General features: G+C 41.5%; 1 protein-coding gene across 21 annotated transcripts in view; it reads left to right on the forward strand.

The window, feature by feature from the left end:
• Sgms1 (sphingomyelin synthase 1) overlaps positions 1 to 15355 on the forward strand; it is a 323387-nt gene that overhangs the window by 216092 nt on the left and 91940 nt on the right. Inside the window, exon 1 of one of the 21 annotated variants that reach the window (XM_017799311.2) lies at positions 8969 to 9196. The exons of the other annotated variants lie outside the window; for them this stretch is intronic. The gene's annotated coding sequence lies outside the window, so the exon portion shown is untranslated. Of the gene's footprint in view, positions 1 to 8968; positions 9197 to 15355 lie in introns of those variants that run through there. 21 annotated transcript variants of the gene reach the window in all.

Here is a 15355-nt window from a genome sequence, read left to right on the forward strand (position 1 = left end):
CCATAATTTAATTATGATTAATATCATTGTTTAGCATCTGACTTGCTAGTAGTCCTTAGATATTAGCAATGGGCTCTAGTTGCAGGATGCAAGTTGGCTCTGAGACCCAGTATGTCAGGCTTCCTGTTGTGAGAGGGTTTTAGAGCCACAATTCTTCAATTACCTGCTTTGGCTGTAACAGTAGCAGTTTGGTTTGGTTGATAAAAGCAAGGTTCCGTTTTGCTCCTGTTTGGTAAAATTTGCATACTCATGATTACATGCCTTCTGGAATTGAAGGTAAATGCTCAGACCAGTTTAGAACTTAGCCCCTCTGTCCTTAGGAGTGGCAGTGGTGTTCTTGAGAGGTGAGCTCAGCTTTGTGGCTGACCCCTGGCGTCCCTTGCCTCCTCTGGCTGCTTGGTGACAGTATTTGGAGAGAAAATGCAACCTGAATGGCTTAATGTTCCTCCCAGCTTGATCAAAGCCATAGGTTGTGAAGTAGAGAGAGTTGGAATCTGGATCACATGGCTCAGCGTATCTTCTGGAAGCAGTTTCTTTTTCAGTTTCTTTAGCTTGCCCTTTAGAAGGAGGAACTGAAGCCTGAAATTGTTAAGTCAGGGCTAAGATTGTGGTGGTTGTTTGAAATTTTAAATATTTCCCACCTAGCTCTCAAACACTTTATCAAATCTTTTTTAAAAAAAAATTGAATATTTTAAAACATTCGTGTCAATTCTCTGAATCAGACTTGCTTAATCTTCAAATAATCATTTCTCTTATTTCCTCTTAAAATGTATTTATAGGTCACACTGAGACTGTGGATTACTGAAATTACAAAATTCATTCTTGTCTAATCATGGGGAAATCATGGTTAAAATCAGAGGCCTGCCTGGATTATGGATTACTGCCCTATGGCTTTATCAGGTGGATTGAGGTGTCTTCGGTCATGGAAAGCAAACATGGGAGTAACAATAAATAGAGACATTTCATATATAAAGCAAATGGTTTGTATGACCAACTCCCCAGGATGGACCTTCTGTTGTTTCTGAATATACCAAGTATACATGAATTTCTGATTAGAGAGCTGCTAGGTATATAGTGTCAGATAGGTTCATTTTACAGCCTTGTGTTATGTTCAGATTAGCGATCAGTAGTTTGCTGGATACTTGGGCATCATAAGGTTTGAGAGTAGATTCAAATACAAATAAAACAGGCTTATTCTATATCAGGGGTTAGTAATCAAGCCTTAACAAAGAAAATAAAATTGTAAACTGAATGTAGTGGGTTTTGTAAAAGATGTATTAAATGTATAGACCACAGGGGAGAGAAATTACCTGGGTCGCAAGAGGAGCGGGCTAGATCAGGGAGGGTTTCAGAGGCAGAGAACATTTGAATTAGGTATTTGATTAGTGCCTTTTTCTAAATTATAAAAGTTAGTGTAGCTTCTTGGAAAGAGCTATAAAACTGTGAAAATTATTAAATGAAAAATGAATCACTTTGAAATACTAGTTTAGGCACCACTGGGGCTTTGGGTAAGTCTTGGGTCCACATTTGGGTGGTTGAGAGGAGATAGCAAGATGGCATCTGGAAATGGAGAGCAGCATCAAGTTGCGTGGAAACAGAGGACCTGCTTCTTAAAACAAGATGCCCTTCTTTCATCATTGCAAGAGGGAAGAAAGCTTAACTTCAGCCTTTTTCATTCCTTCTGTGGTGCTTTGTTATCGTTAGAACGATTCTTGCCCTTCCTCCACCCCACCAGATGATTTGACTTTCTAACCCTGTTGAAGACTTTCTTGGGCAGTGCCATGAATTCTGGGTACTGTTTCTGAGCAGACCTTTAGAGGACATGATCTGGTTCTGCTGTCTCTGTTTCCTCTTTGATGTCCAGTTAGGTGCTCCTCCTGCCTTGTTCTGAGTGCAGAGGACAGAGTCTATCAGGAGCAAGACAGGAAGCAGAAGGAAACCTCTCTACATTGCTGAGGTGATTTGTAAGTGCCACAGAATTTAAGCTTTATCCCAGGCATTCCTCTACTCAAGCCTTCACTCCAACTACATAACTTCCTAGCGCTTCCTTCCTTCAAGAACGTCCTCCCTGTCAGCAGTTGTGCTGCAGTCTTGCCCTTCAGGGAAAGGTCAATCTTCTCTTAGAGATCACCAGATCAAATGAGGCATTTACATAGGAGATGTAAGGTTGACCTAGAAGACCTCTTCAAGCATCTGTAGGACATCCAGTGTCAAGGTTTAGAGTATTCCAAGCCATGGGACCAGCTTCTAGGATCTCATAGTATCCCTGTGCATCCCTGTGGTTGTGGAATGAAGCACACAGGATCTTGTATGAGGACAATTCCAGTTCCGTACCCTGTGAACTCTGTTCCTACAGCTGGGCCCACTTTGCTATGTGCTGGCCTTTGACTTCAGGTGTCTTTGCTTTCTGTTAGCTCAGCATACCTTCTCTGTGGCCCTCTTCCTGAGTACGTGTTTATGCTATCATTTAATTTGTACTAAATGTTACACTATCCCCTTCTCAATTTGTAGTTTTCACTTAAACCATCCATACTGACTTATTCACTTGCATGCTGTATGTGTCCTTTCTTTGACACATGTCCTTTAATTTCATAGATGACATGTTAATTTTTTTCTCCTGTTATATAAATTGCTTAATATATAGTTGTAACAAAATTAAGCCATTCATCAGTAGGTTGTGTTCTTTATGTTTTTCCCCTCAGGTCATTGGTTCACTTTTCCATGATATGTGAATTAGAGATCATTATGGTTAATTGAGATGTCTCTTTCCTGTGTCTTTTTATGTCTAATATGTCCAAGGCTCTGTCATGGGAGAACCAGCTTATCTTGGCTTCATAATACCTTAATTTGGATAATTCGGAGTTGACTTCTCAGAGCTTGCATCTCATGACCTTACCTTGTGTCAAGAAGATCTAATATAATCTTCTCAGTGACTGGCTGGATCCATGGGGTGAAAGTAGTAGCTCACAGTGGTCTATTGACATGTGGTTTCTGTTAGACCTACCATTTAGCTTCCAGTTCCCTCAGGATTGAATCTAGCAACTTTCTGTTTCTTCTGACTGCCTCTATACTCTGATTTTAGAAGGCACGTGGTATTTATTTATTTATTTATTTACTCACTTAATTATATTAGTTTTTTGAAAAGGGTATGTAGCCCAGGCTGGCTTTGAACTTGTAGCAGTTCACCTACTTTAGCCTTCCAAGTACTGAGACCCTAGGCATAAGCCACCACACCCTGCTGTAATTTAGTATTAAAGCTGTTTTTTAGACCAAGAGCTTTCAAATTTTTGATGACCAAGTATGGAAAGAAGAGTTTTCAACTTCAGATAGGGGAAGAAACACACAGAGAGTTGCCAGGTTTTATTGCAAACAGTTGGTTTCTTAGGTGTGGTAGGTATGTGAGTGTTGATTTTAATATTATGTTTCATAACAAATATGTTAATCTAGACTCTTGAATTTGTTAAATACTACATAACCAGAAAAATAAAAGGTGTCAAACAGCAGCTTACAATGCTGACTCTCCCCATCTTCTTCAAAGGAGGGTCATTTCTTTTGTTTGTTTTTCTAATTTTAGTTTTCTTTTAAGGCAGTTTAGGTAATTTAATATAGGTAGTACTTAAGTTTTTTACATGGAAAATGAAATTTTTGTGAAGGTACTACCCATAAATCCTTGGTTTTTTTTTTTTTCAGTTGTTATAACCTATCTTGGGGTGTTGTAGGTAGACTAACAGTAAAATAATGTGTATAAAATAGAAGCCGCTGCCATCACCAGATATTGAGTAAGTGCGTTAAATTGAGCTTGTTTTCTTGTTGTAGATGGAATTTAAAATATATTTTCCCTTAGGAATAATGTTTTGAGTGGAGTTTGAGTGCAGTGTTAGAAATATTATTGTTATTGTATTTCAGGTCAGTCATGAGTTAAACAGGCTTCCAAGGATAGCCCAGAGAGGCCAGTGTCTACACCCTAGACATGATGTCTCCAGTGACTTGTACTCCAAGGGTGAGGCAAAAGTTCATTGACTTTATGCCTCGAATGAACTTTTTGAATGCAATTTAATCCAAGTGGAGAGACTGCTTGGATAAGCCTTCACATTAGGCATAAAATGGAATTTCTTGGTAGGTGTGGCTGTTTTCTGGAAGGATGAATGAATGATCCCTGGTTCTCAGTTCTAGGAAGGAAACCCACTTTGTTCTGGTGGAATTTACTGCTGCCCCTACTAGTCCTAATGTAGATCAGCGCAAGCTAGAAGGTATGAGTCCTTGAGAATTTTAAAAGTTATAACTCTGAACAGTTCCTCACAGTGGCAGTGGTGGACACTGAGTAGAAGGCAGCTTCAGGACATCCTGTCAGGAGGAGCTCCTTGTGAGTGGATCCTAAAGCCAGAGAAGCTGCCTCTGTGGTGTTCCTGTTGCCTGTTCTCTGTTCAGTCCTCCCCCGCTTGCTGTTTTTACCTTTGCTACTTCAGATGCCGTTCTGTTACCCGGAAAGTGAAAAAATGCTGACTGACTCACAAGGTTGTTTATGTTTAGAATATTTATCTTGTCTTGGGTAATGATAAGGAAGCCTTTAATTGATAATAGGGCAGCTGATTTTTGACATAACTTTTCGAGAAGAGTGGGTAGTGTTTATTTCCACCTGTCATAAAAGCATAAATTGATTAGCACTAATTACAGGGAACTAGGGACTGTGTGTATGCGGGTGTATAGGTGTATGTGTGGTAATGTTGCTTGCTCTAACGCAAGTGTCATATGACTTTTGACTTTAGACCATCCTAATAAATACACATCCATCATGATTCTACTAGCTATGTATCCGTTGTTTTGAAGAACTGTCCTTTGCTACTTCTAGTTTATTATTAAAACCATTATAAAGGGAAGGTTAGCGGGTAGGTATTTGTGGCTATAACACATACATTGAAAGAGAGGAAAGGAACCACCAGTGCTTTGGCAAATTGTCAAACCTGTGTAGGTGTTCCTTACTTAAAGGAAAATAGATTGACTTACTACCTGTTTTCTCTTCAGTGGTTAGGATTTGGGGGACTGAGATTTGATGCCACACAGTTTCATAAACTGCCCCTTTAGGAAGTGCTGGATTTGCTTCTGAGTAGTCATCTGCATTGTTGGAACACATCTGAAAGAGCAGAGAGACACATCTGCTGCCTGCGTTCTGCTTGCCAACTGGTTTGAAAAACTATAATATTTGTTTATTCTTGATGCGTCAGCAGAGTTCTCCTTTCTCCATTGTGACTGTTATATAACTTAAGCAGGATTAGACCAACAACAATGGCTATTCAGAATCTGCTAAGGCCTTAGGGACACAAAACCTCTAGATATACTATCTACTCATATGTACTCATGTGGTGGGAGCAACCGTAGGGAATTTAGAAAGAAGGAAGGCAAGAATTATAATGAATAAAGTCCTCTTCCCCTTGGAAGAGAGAGGAGAGGAGAGATTTCAAGGGCTTGAGCCAGTGAGGGAGTTCCAGGAGAAGGAAGCCCTGAGTGGGTCTCAAATGGGAGAAATAGAAAAAGAGTGTGGTAAGGGCGCCAGACAAACCGCATAGTGTGGGACAGGTGTGCAGGTGAGGGTGTGCCCAGTGCCTTTAGAAAGTCCACGAGTACACCAATGGGTTATTTAATAGGGTAATTTAAAGACTGGGCTTTTCAAAGGTGAAGCCAGCTTCTGAATAATTCTGAATGTTACATCTTTGAGCCTGTGGGTTAACTGACATTCTTTTTTCATTATTGTATATTGAGAATATTTGTATTTCCCGTTTTAATTATAGGTAACAAAGGCACCTAGAAATAATTATCTCTTTCCTCTTGTGAGAATATCCTAACTACATTGGTAATAATGGCCTTCTTTCTGAGGCATGAAGATTATGGGAAATGTCTTTTAAGAGCTTTGTATTCTGATTGTGGCTGATAACGTTTATGAAGGTTTCCTTCTTCCTGTATGGAACACCTGCTCGAGAAATGTCTTGCTCGATTTAGCAACCAGCTTATTACAAGTTCATCCATTGTAATTAATTGCAACCATTTTCTAAGTAGAAAATCGTTGCTTTTAAAAATATACAATAATGTGCTGAATATTTGAGAAGCTGCTTTTAAGGAAATTGTTTTCCTCTTGATCTCCCATAAAGTTACAATTAAGTGATTGAGAGAGGAAACACTTATCACATGATGGCATGGTGAACTTCAACATTTATCATGTGTTGATTGTGATGTGTCTGGAGGCACAGAGGGTGAGGCCTGGCAGCTGGAATGGCACTTGGAGGACCAGTACTTGAACCAAGAATGGAAAAAATGGTACAGGTTTAAAGGAAGTCCTCCTATCACACCTGGAGATAGTGTATTAAGGGGTGGGAAAGGAATCAGGGTTCCAGAATTTATGTCTGAGAGTACAGTGCTATCTTTATGAGGAATATGGGAGAGCTAAGAGATATGCCAGCTTCGTCAGGGCTACAGGTCCACTTTCCATATGTTGGGTGTCTATTGCTAGAGATAAATGTTAAGCTATAGGCTTATTTTGCTTCTGCCCTTTTTGACCATTTTGGTTTGCCCTTTCCAGTCGTTCTCTTTCCTGGAAGAACTGGCAGAGAACTTCAGAGAGATGAGGGAGTTTACCTGGTCAGTCACTGGCAGAGCCTGAACTAGGGAAGGAGCTCTTGGCTTCTGGTACAGTGTTCTTTCCACTCTTCCATGCTGCTCAGCATTTAGGAAGGCCAGGCTCTCACTGTAGATCTAGTCTTTGGCTAAAGAGTACTTGGAAGGACTCTTGGCTTATGAAATCACTAGTCCCAAAGTAATACAAGGAGGGCTGAAGAGACAGCTCAGGCTGGAAAGTGGCACTGAGTTTGATCCCCAGAACCCACGTAAAAAATCCAGACATGGCTAGTGAGATGGCTCAGCTGGGAAGGGTGCTTGCAGCCAAGCCTGATAACCTGAGTTTGATATCTGGATTCTACATGGTAGAAAGAGAGAACTAACTCCTGTAAGTTGTTCTTTGACCTCCACACAGGCTCGGTGGCACCCTCATCCTACAAAGTAAACAAATGAAGAGGAGAAAAAAGAAGCTGAGCATTTAGTGTTCACTTGTCATCCTAGTACTAGGGAGGTAGAAACAGGCAGATCCCTGGGCTTGCCACCCAGCAAGCCTAGCCTAACTGCAAAATGCAAGACAGTGAGACACCCTGTCTCAAAAATCAAAACAAAAACAAAAAATTTTAAAAGGAAAGCACCCAAGGAAGGGTACTCTAGATGTCTTCTGGCCAAACACACACACACACACACACACACACACACACACACACACACACAGAGAGAGAGAGAGACAGAGACAGAGACACAGAGAGAGACAGAGAAGTAGTAGGAATTTAAATTCAAGAGATCATCTCTAAAGCTAAGTAAGCTTAATTTGTAACTTAAAAAAAAAAAAAATCTCCTGGACTGATAGAATAGTTCAGGAGATAAAAGCACTTCTCAAATAAGTCTGCAGACCCAAGTTCGATCCCCTGGAACCTACATAAAGGTGGCAAGAGAGAACTAACTAAACAAAGTTGTCCTCTGACTGCCACATGTGTGCATGCCCACACTCATTAATAATCAATACAAATTACTCTCTTCTTTAGAAACTCAGTAAGTGCTAATAATCTACTCATTTTTTAATACCATAGGACTTCTGGTATCAGCAATTCTGCAGTCTCCTATAATTTTCTAATTTTCAACTGTTTAAAGTTTCTTTTATTTGTTTATATTAAAAATGATGTTTAAGGCACTGTGATCTAGATAGGATGTTTATTCTTGCTTTAAAAAAATTATGTTCTAAATGAACTCATTCCATTGAGCTCTTTTGCTAGTAATAATTTTGTTATAAGAATCCTAAACCAAAAGCATATTAAGCTTCTTATAAGTTAAAAAAGGGACTCAGATCAGGCAATACCTAAGTGCTATTTCAGCTCTAAAATTCTAAAATTCATTATATGTTTTTAGCGTTTAAAAAGGGGGTTAAAAATTATGGGCTGGTTTGTGTATAATTTTTTTGTTGGTTTGGTTCGATTTAGTTTTTTGAGACAGGGTCTCACTAGGCAGCCCCATTTAGCCTGGAGCTATGCTGACCATTCCAGACTGGCCTGGATCTCACTCTTACAGGGTCCTCCAGTGTCTGCCTCTGGAATGCTGGGATTAAAGGCGGGCACTACCACACCCAGTTTGTGTATAATTTTTAAATTTTCTTTTGCAGAACTAGGGATCTGACATGCCCACTTAGTTAAATGTAGTGCTCTACCACCCTCTCCCGTTTTTAAACTTAAAAAAAAATGTTTTGAGACAGGGTCTCCCTAAATTGTTCAGGAAGGTCTTGAACTGTAACCGACTTCATCCTCTCGATTAGTTAGGATTACAGGTCTATCACCAGACCCTCCTCAGGCTATGGTTGGCTACAGTGGTAGAGTTCTGATTTAGTACTAAAAGGTGTGAGTCTCAGCATTTTTTGAATTCCTACTCTATCCAGCACTGTGCTAAATGCGGTACATGTAAGGCTACATCTAACCCATCTAGCAACCTGTTAGGTGGGCATTTAACCTGTCTCATTGCACATGATCAGTCCAAGGTCCTATACTGTTGGTGGTCAGATCGCAGCCTCCTTTGACTGGAGGTTCCATGGCCCAGTTCTTTGCACCCGCCAGCCTAAGCGCTGGAGCCTGTACCAGCGGGAAAGCGCGCACATCCACTGATTATAGCAACATAAGATTAACCCTTCCTTCATTAAAACTTCAAAAACTTTAGAAGTTGTGCTGCAGTTGTTAAAAGCTTAAAGAGGGGGCGGGGCGGGGGCGCAGAGGCTGCTGAGCCTGAGGTAAATCTAGAAAGGAAAGTTCCGCCTTAGCCGGCCACGCACACGCTTATTGGTTAGGATAGACCGGGCTGACTCACTTCTTTTTAGTTGTGGCAGACGGCCACGCCCTGCATTCCGAAATTCTCACCACACCAGGCCTGGCTGCGGAGCGCTGGGCTCGGCTCTTGAGTCCGGCCAGGTCTGCGGCTCCGCCCGCCGGGAGCGCTGGTCCCTGGGAGCCGAGCCGGGCGGGGAAGCGGTGTGACCCGCGGGCCCCAGCCGGCCGCTGCCCTGCTCCGCACTCGGCCGCGCACGAACTCGGTCCTCCAGGAACTTTCCCGAGGCTGGCCGGGAGGAGAGGTACGTGTGGCCCGTTTGGGAACGGTGGCTCATTAAAGTGCTCTCCAAGGGACAGCACTAGTGGACGTTGTAGCACTAGTGGACGGTGGACCTGAGTAAAAAGTAGGGAAGAAACAAACTTCTTGCCCTCCACCAAGTACTCCTTAAGATAGCCAATACGAGTTCCTCTGTCAAGCATAGTCAAGGGATCCTTTTACTAGATCTTCACTGCTACTAGGTACCTCCTAGTTACAATGCTGTGGCCGAAACTGTGGGTCAGGATATATGTAGGTAGGCTGAATCAACAAATGCTCTGAATATTGTGTGATGCTGACTGCTATGGTTAGAGTCAGGAGTGGTTTGAGTTTGGGATTGTCAAACTTTCCTATAGGAGGTGCTTGAGGGACGAGATTGTATTTACAGTTTGCTTACCAAATTTAGGGAGTACAGGCTTCTTCAAACTCCTGTCTCCACACAACCATCTTTGAGCGGGCTCCTTTGATGGGTTGGGAGACAGCTGATGAGTGAGCTCTGTGCTAAACCAGGAGAAAGCTTGCACTCCCTGTGTTTGGTACTGAGCATGTTTACTCCACAGCTCTGCTTCTGTTTAGTCTGGCCAGGTAATCACTCTTAAGGAAAATACTTGGAGAAGAAGGTGCAAGAGTTGCTTTTCTTTTTCCTTCTGCTGTGTGTAAAGTGTGTTACTGCTTAAGTTGTCCCAAAACAGGCTAGATGAGACCCGAGTTCTCTTTTTCTAAATGGTGCAGATTTTCATGCAGTTTTTAACCTGATTGAGTTATCATGTGGGTGTGCACATGTATATGTGTTGTTTGTACACATAGTGCTGCTTAGGGTCTCCCCCATGCTACACAAGCATTCCACCACTTTGGGTAAGTCACCAATCTCTTGAGTTGTATCTTTTAAATTTATGTACTAAAGAACTTGGTAAGCGTCTTTTTAAAATCTAATTTTGAGCAAAGAGATTTTAGCAGGCAAATGTATTTGTATTGTGCAAGTGACTTAAAATTTTTTGTGGTGGTGGTGGTGGTGAGTACTGAACCTAGGGCCTCTTACTGGTGCTGAGCTAGAGCTCCAACCTCCCACATGACTTATTTTCTTGCAACAACTTTGAGAGGGAAGATGTTGGGAAAGTAGTGTCTTTTGATGCTAAGGAAATGCACAGCACAACAGAGATGGTATCATGACTAAAATCACTGTCTACCACAAAGGCAAGTTCAGGTTCTTCCAGTAGCACAGGCAATAACAGGAGCATTTTAAAGCTGAGCTATGGCTGGGAACGTGAAGGTATCAGTAGTATCTCACTACTGCATTTATGAAGGTAAAGGCTGATGCTTTTAGTATATGGGGGTCGGGGGGAGTAGAATAAAACTCTTTGCGCTGACTTTTTTAAGTTTATAAAGGAAACGTCTTTAGAAAGAAATCACTTCTAAATGGAGTAATTAAAATTACTCATTGGTTGGCAACTTTAGTTACCCTATAAGCTCCCAGAACCACTATTTAAGCTTGTTGGCTAATTGTTGAACCCAGCTGCTTTGCTTTTAACCGACCCAAGTGCTTGTGAGAAAGGTAACAAACTGGAAAGCTCCTTGAGAGATGTTCAGAGAAAAATGGCCTTAAAGGCACTGCAGGGGCACCTTGGAAGGCCCCTCAGGTGGTGAGAATTGGAAAATAGCTTAATAAATCTTAAACATCTAAAATCTAAAGGGAGAATTAGTTTGGATAGTAGGTATTAGGTTCACCTAATAATTGTGACAAAGTGGAACATTTCAGGATCTCCTTTTATTTTCAATTTTTTAAAAAAAAAAACTTATTTTCACAGTAGCTAAGAGGGATGTATATTATCCCTGCCTTATAGTTAAAGTAATAGGACATGACATGCTTTGGATTTCAAAGCTAGTTAATCTAGTTTGTTAGAAGTTAGCTTGAAGTTTATTTTTTTTCCCATGTGGCTTCAGTTGCTCTTAAAATAGTGCTTATTTTTCTGCATGAAATAATCTGAAAGAGATTCCTGGTTTGGGGCAGATTTTTAAGTGATCTAAAAGATACAGGCTGAGTGTGGTGGTGCATGCCCTTAATTCCAGCACTCAGGAGGCAGAGGTAAGTAGATACCCGAGAGATTGAGGCCAGCCTGGTCTCCATAGTAAGTACCAGGCCAGTTGGGGCTACAGGGAGAACCTGTCTCAAAGAAGATGAAGAAGAAGAAGAAGAGGAGGAGGAGGAAGCAGAAGAAGAGAAAGAGGGAAGAGGAGAAGGAGGAGGAGGGGAGGAAGAAGAAGAGAAAGAGGCAAAAAAACCTACACAATACCAACCTGAGAAGGTCCTCATTGCTCATGTGCCCAAATTAAAAACTTCAAGGAACAATATATTTACTTTGGAGGCTTGTAATTTTCAAATATTGACTGAGCAAGCCCTATACCCTTGATGGGCCAGTTGATATATACATGACTGACTGCCTCAGAACTATTGATCTTTGTTGACTTTTTTTTTTTCTGGAGACCTTTAGTTTTGAATATATTTTTCCTGTTTCTCAGAAAGTATAATACAGGCTGTCTGCAAGTGTGAAACTGAGAGCTGGATCCCTTGCTTTTCAGAGTTCACTTTCTGCATAGAGGCACACCTACAGTGTTTTATGTGCTGTGTAGAAGTGTTTTTCAAGTTAGGTTAACACTTAGGTTAGTGTTAAACTTGCTTGTTAAGAATAGTGAGGTAAAAGTCATGAGAATGCTAAAACTTCACTTGGTAGAAGATGGGAAAGACTGTGTGTCCTAACAGTGGTGGCCATCTGATGGAGCACTTGTTAGTATATCAGGATGCAAGAGAAAAGTGCCACCTTCGTGGAGCACCATGAAGCATCTATTCTAGCTCATCCCTCCTTTTCACCCTCTCTATCCAAGACAGAACTGCCACCCACCTTCCCAGTCAAGGGTGCCCTGGCCACCTCCTGAGGTCCCTGCATCCTAGCTGTTTGAAGTGACTGGCATGGTTCAGGATGTTGAAAGAGCATGTCAGATCTTGGAGGTGTGGCCTAGCATGTGCAAGGCCCTGGGTTTATTTCCTAGCACTGCAAAAACAAACAAAAACACCACAACAGAATATGCTGGTATGACCATTGAACCACTTGGGAGTAAGCTTGGGAAAGTCATGGCAAGGAAGAAGCATGCCAAAAATCAAGTTTTCAAAAACAGGGAGAGGGTAAGTTCTGAGAGCTTCATATTCAGAGTGTGTGATGTTCTCTAGCAGAATTGCAAAATACATATTTGAAAAGATGGATTAGGATCCCGTAGAAAGCAAATGATGAGGGCTGGGAGTGGTGACACACACCTGTAAACCCAGCTCTTGGGACACAGAGGCAAGAGAATCAAGGCCAACATGGGCTACATAGTGTGACCCTTAGTATCTTGGTATCTAGCACATGCTTGCTAACCTCATTTCTTTTTTAATGGAGGCATTGGGCAAGTGTTTCAGGATATTACCATAGGTGTAGCACGCTAGATTTGTTAAGGTTAAGTGCCATGCATCTCGATTCAAGAAGGAAATGTGGGTTGGACAGCAGTATAGGTAAGTGGGCTTGTGTTTTGTACCCAAAGAAGGACGGTGATGTCAGACTTAAGCAAAGTGCTGGTAATGCACCTTGATAAAGCTGGAGGGCAAAGTCACATGACTAGAGATGGAGTACTTAGAACTTAGAAGGTGAGATTCCTACCATTCTTTAATGCACTGTAGATAATATTAAAGAGTGGGGGCTCTGGAGTCAGCCCTCTGACAGTTCATCAGAGCTCTATGTTCTTCCACTTCTTGACTCATGAAATGCAAATAAGAATAAGAATAATTACCTTGTAGACTATTGAAGATGTTGAAGGATTAAAGTAGATAATTAATAAGTGCTTCAGAGTCTGATTGTAAACTGCACATCTTAGATCTGTTGTTGCTGTAGTTTTTGCTGCTTTTACTCTCCTGCTTGAGGCAGTTGGGTTTATGTTTAAATATCCAGAATGGCAGTGAGACTTTGGACAGGGTCTGTAATCATTTGAGCAATAGTTTGAAGATACTAGGCATGTTCACGTTAGAGAAGCTGTGCCAATAATGTTAGCCACGTAGAAAGACGCAGATGCTGCATTTGGATTCTGTCTGTTCCCTCCAGTGTCACAAGTGCTTTCTTGTAAGGAGTTATTGTTAGGTTTTAAGAGGAATGTTCATGGAACTAGGATACAGGAGATCTTGTTCCTAAATTCAGTACAAATTTTCCTTGTGGAATTGGGTTAACTTAACTTTGTGGTTCTCCTCAGAGACTGGCCTTACCCCTTGGAGAACTTCTGGATGTGTTTTTGTTTGCCATGACTGGGAATGGGTGGAGACCAAGGATGGTGTTGTCCATCTTACAGTGCACAGGACAGCCCCATGACAAGGACTTGTCCTGTCCAGAGTGTTAGTAGTGCCACAGTTGAGAAATCCTAGTGTAACAGTTGAGTGCATGCTTCTGTTGTAAAGTCTGAATAGCTGTCTTTATTTTAGCACTATCACCAACTCAAAAAAGTATGTTTATGACAGAACCTTTGAGAATTAGTATATTCTAAAATCTACAGGTGTGTAGTGTGGTAGACTATCATTTGCCTCAATCCCTGGTGGAATATACTATAGTGATTTGGTTTTTGTTTTGTTTTGTTTGGGACTTTTTTTATTTTTCTGAGACAGGCTCTCATTATGCCCTGGCTGGCCTTGAACTCACAGAGAGCTCCCTGCCTTGCTGGCATTAAAGGTGTATGCTACCATGCCTAGCCTTTACTGTGGCGATTTGGAGGTATGATAAAACTACACTCGAATCTCAGCTCTCCAGTTTAACTGCTTTGTGATTTGAGGAAAGCCTGCTGGATCTGTGAAAACCAAATCCCTATTTAATATGATTTAGAGGAATAAACAGGATATATGTAAATTATATACTGTATATGAATATACTGCCTGCGTGTATGTAAGTTCACCAGTGTTGTGCAATGCCTGTGGAGGTCAGAAGAGGGCATTGGAGCCCCAAGAACTAGAATTACCGATGGTGGTTAGTCACCATGTGAGTCTGCGTTCTCTGCAAGAACAGCCAGTGTTCTTAACTGCTGAACCATCTTTCCAGCCCCTAAGATCGTAATTTTTTTTTTTTTTTTGGAGTTGAGGACTGAACCCAGGGCCTTGCGCTTGCTAGGCAAGCACTTCATCACTGAGCTAAATCCCCAGCCCCCTCAGTGCTACTTTTTAACAGAGAAATTTAGGGAAGTGGAACTTGGAGATTGGGTGGGAGACCAAATTTGAGAGTCTGGCCTGGTCAGTTCATGCAGAGGTTACCCTACCTGAGGGCAGCCATAACAGGCCTCTGTCATTCTGACTTATGGTGGGCTTGTCTTTGGGATTTGGTATTCAGCCTTCCTAGGTTTAAAATCTGACTTTGAGTGTGGTCTTGCTGCCATCAGTGAATACTGCTGAGTATACCTTAACTTCATAGGGCACAGTGTCAGGCCATGTAGGAAGACTCAAACACTTATATTTGTCTCACATCAGCTATATCCTTGTGATTATAATTTGATCTCATTGGGGTTGGAGAGATGGCTCAGCAGTTAAGAGCACTGACTGCTCTTGCAGAGGACCTGGGTTCGATTTCCAGCACCCACATAGTGGCTACGAACCGTCTTTAACTCCAGGTCCAGGGGAATCTGAAGCTCTCTTCTGACCTCCGCGGCATTGCACAACATGGGTGCACTCACATATATGCAGGTGATGCACTCATACACATAAAATAAAATAAAAATAATAAAATATTAAAAAAATTTTGACCTCCTCACGTAGGAATGTTTTAGGCATTCAGGAGGTACCAGCAGAACCTGTCTTATGGCATGTATTTCTAATAATAGAACATTTAGTCGATATTTTTTGTTGTTCTAAGACAGGATCTCCACGTAGCTCCAGCTAGACTATGATTCACTAAGTAGACCAGACTATCCTCAATCACAAAGAAATCTTCCTGCCTCTGCCTCCTGAGTGCTGGGATTAAAGGTGTGTGCCACCATGCCTGGTATCAGTTGGCATTTAAAAATTTTTTTCTTAAACCTTATTATTTGTATGAGTGTTTTGCCTGCACATATGTAAATGTACCTCGTGCATGCAGCTCCTGTGGAGGCC

Source organism: Nannospalax galili, unplaced genomic scaffold (assembly GCF_000622305.1).
Source record: "Nannospalax galili isolate Female #2095 unplaced genomic scaffold, S.galili_v1.0 scaffold498, whole genome shotgun sequence".
Taxonomy (NCBI): domain Eukaryota; kingdom Metazoa; phylum Chordata; class Mammalia; order Rodentia; family Spalacidae; genus Nannospalax; species Nannospalax galili.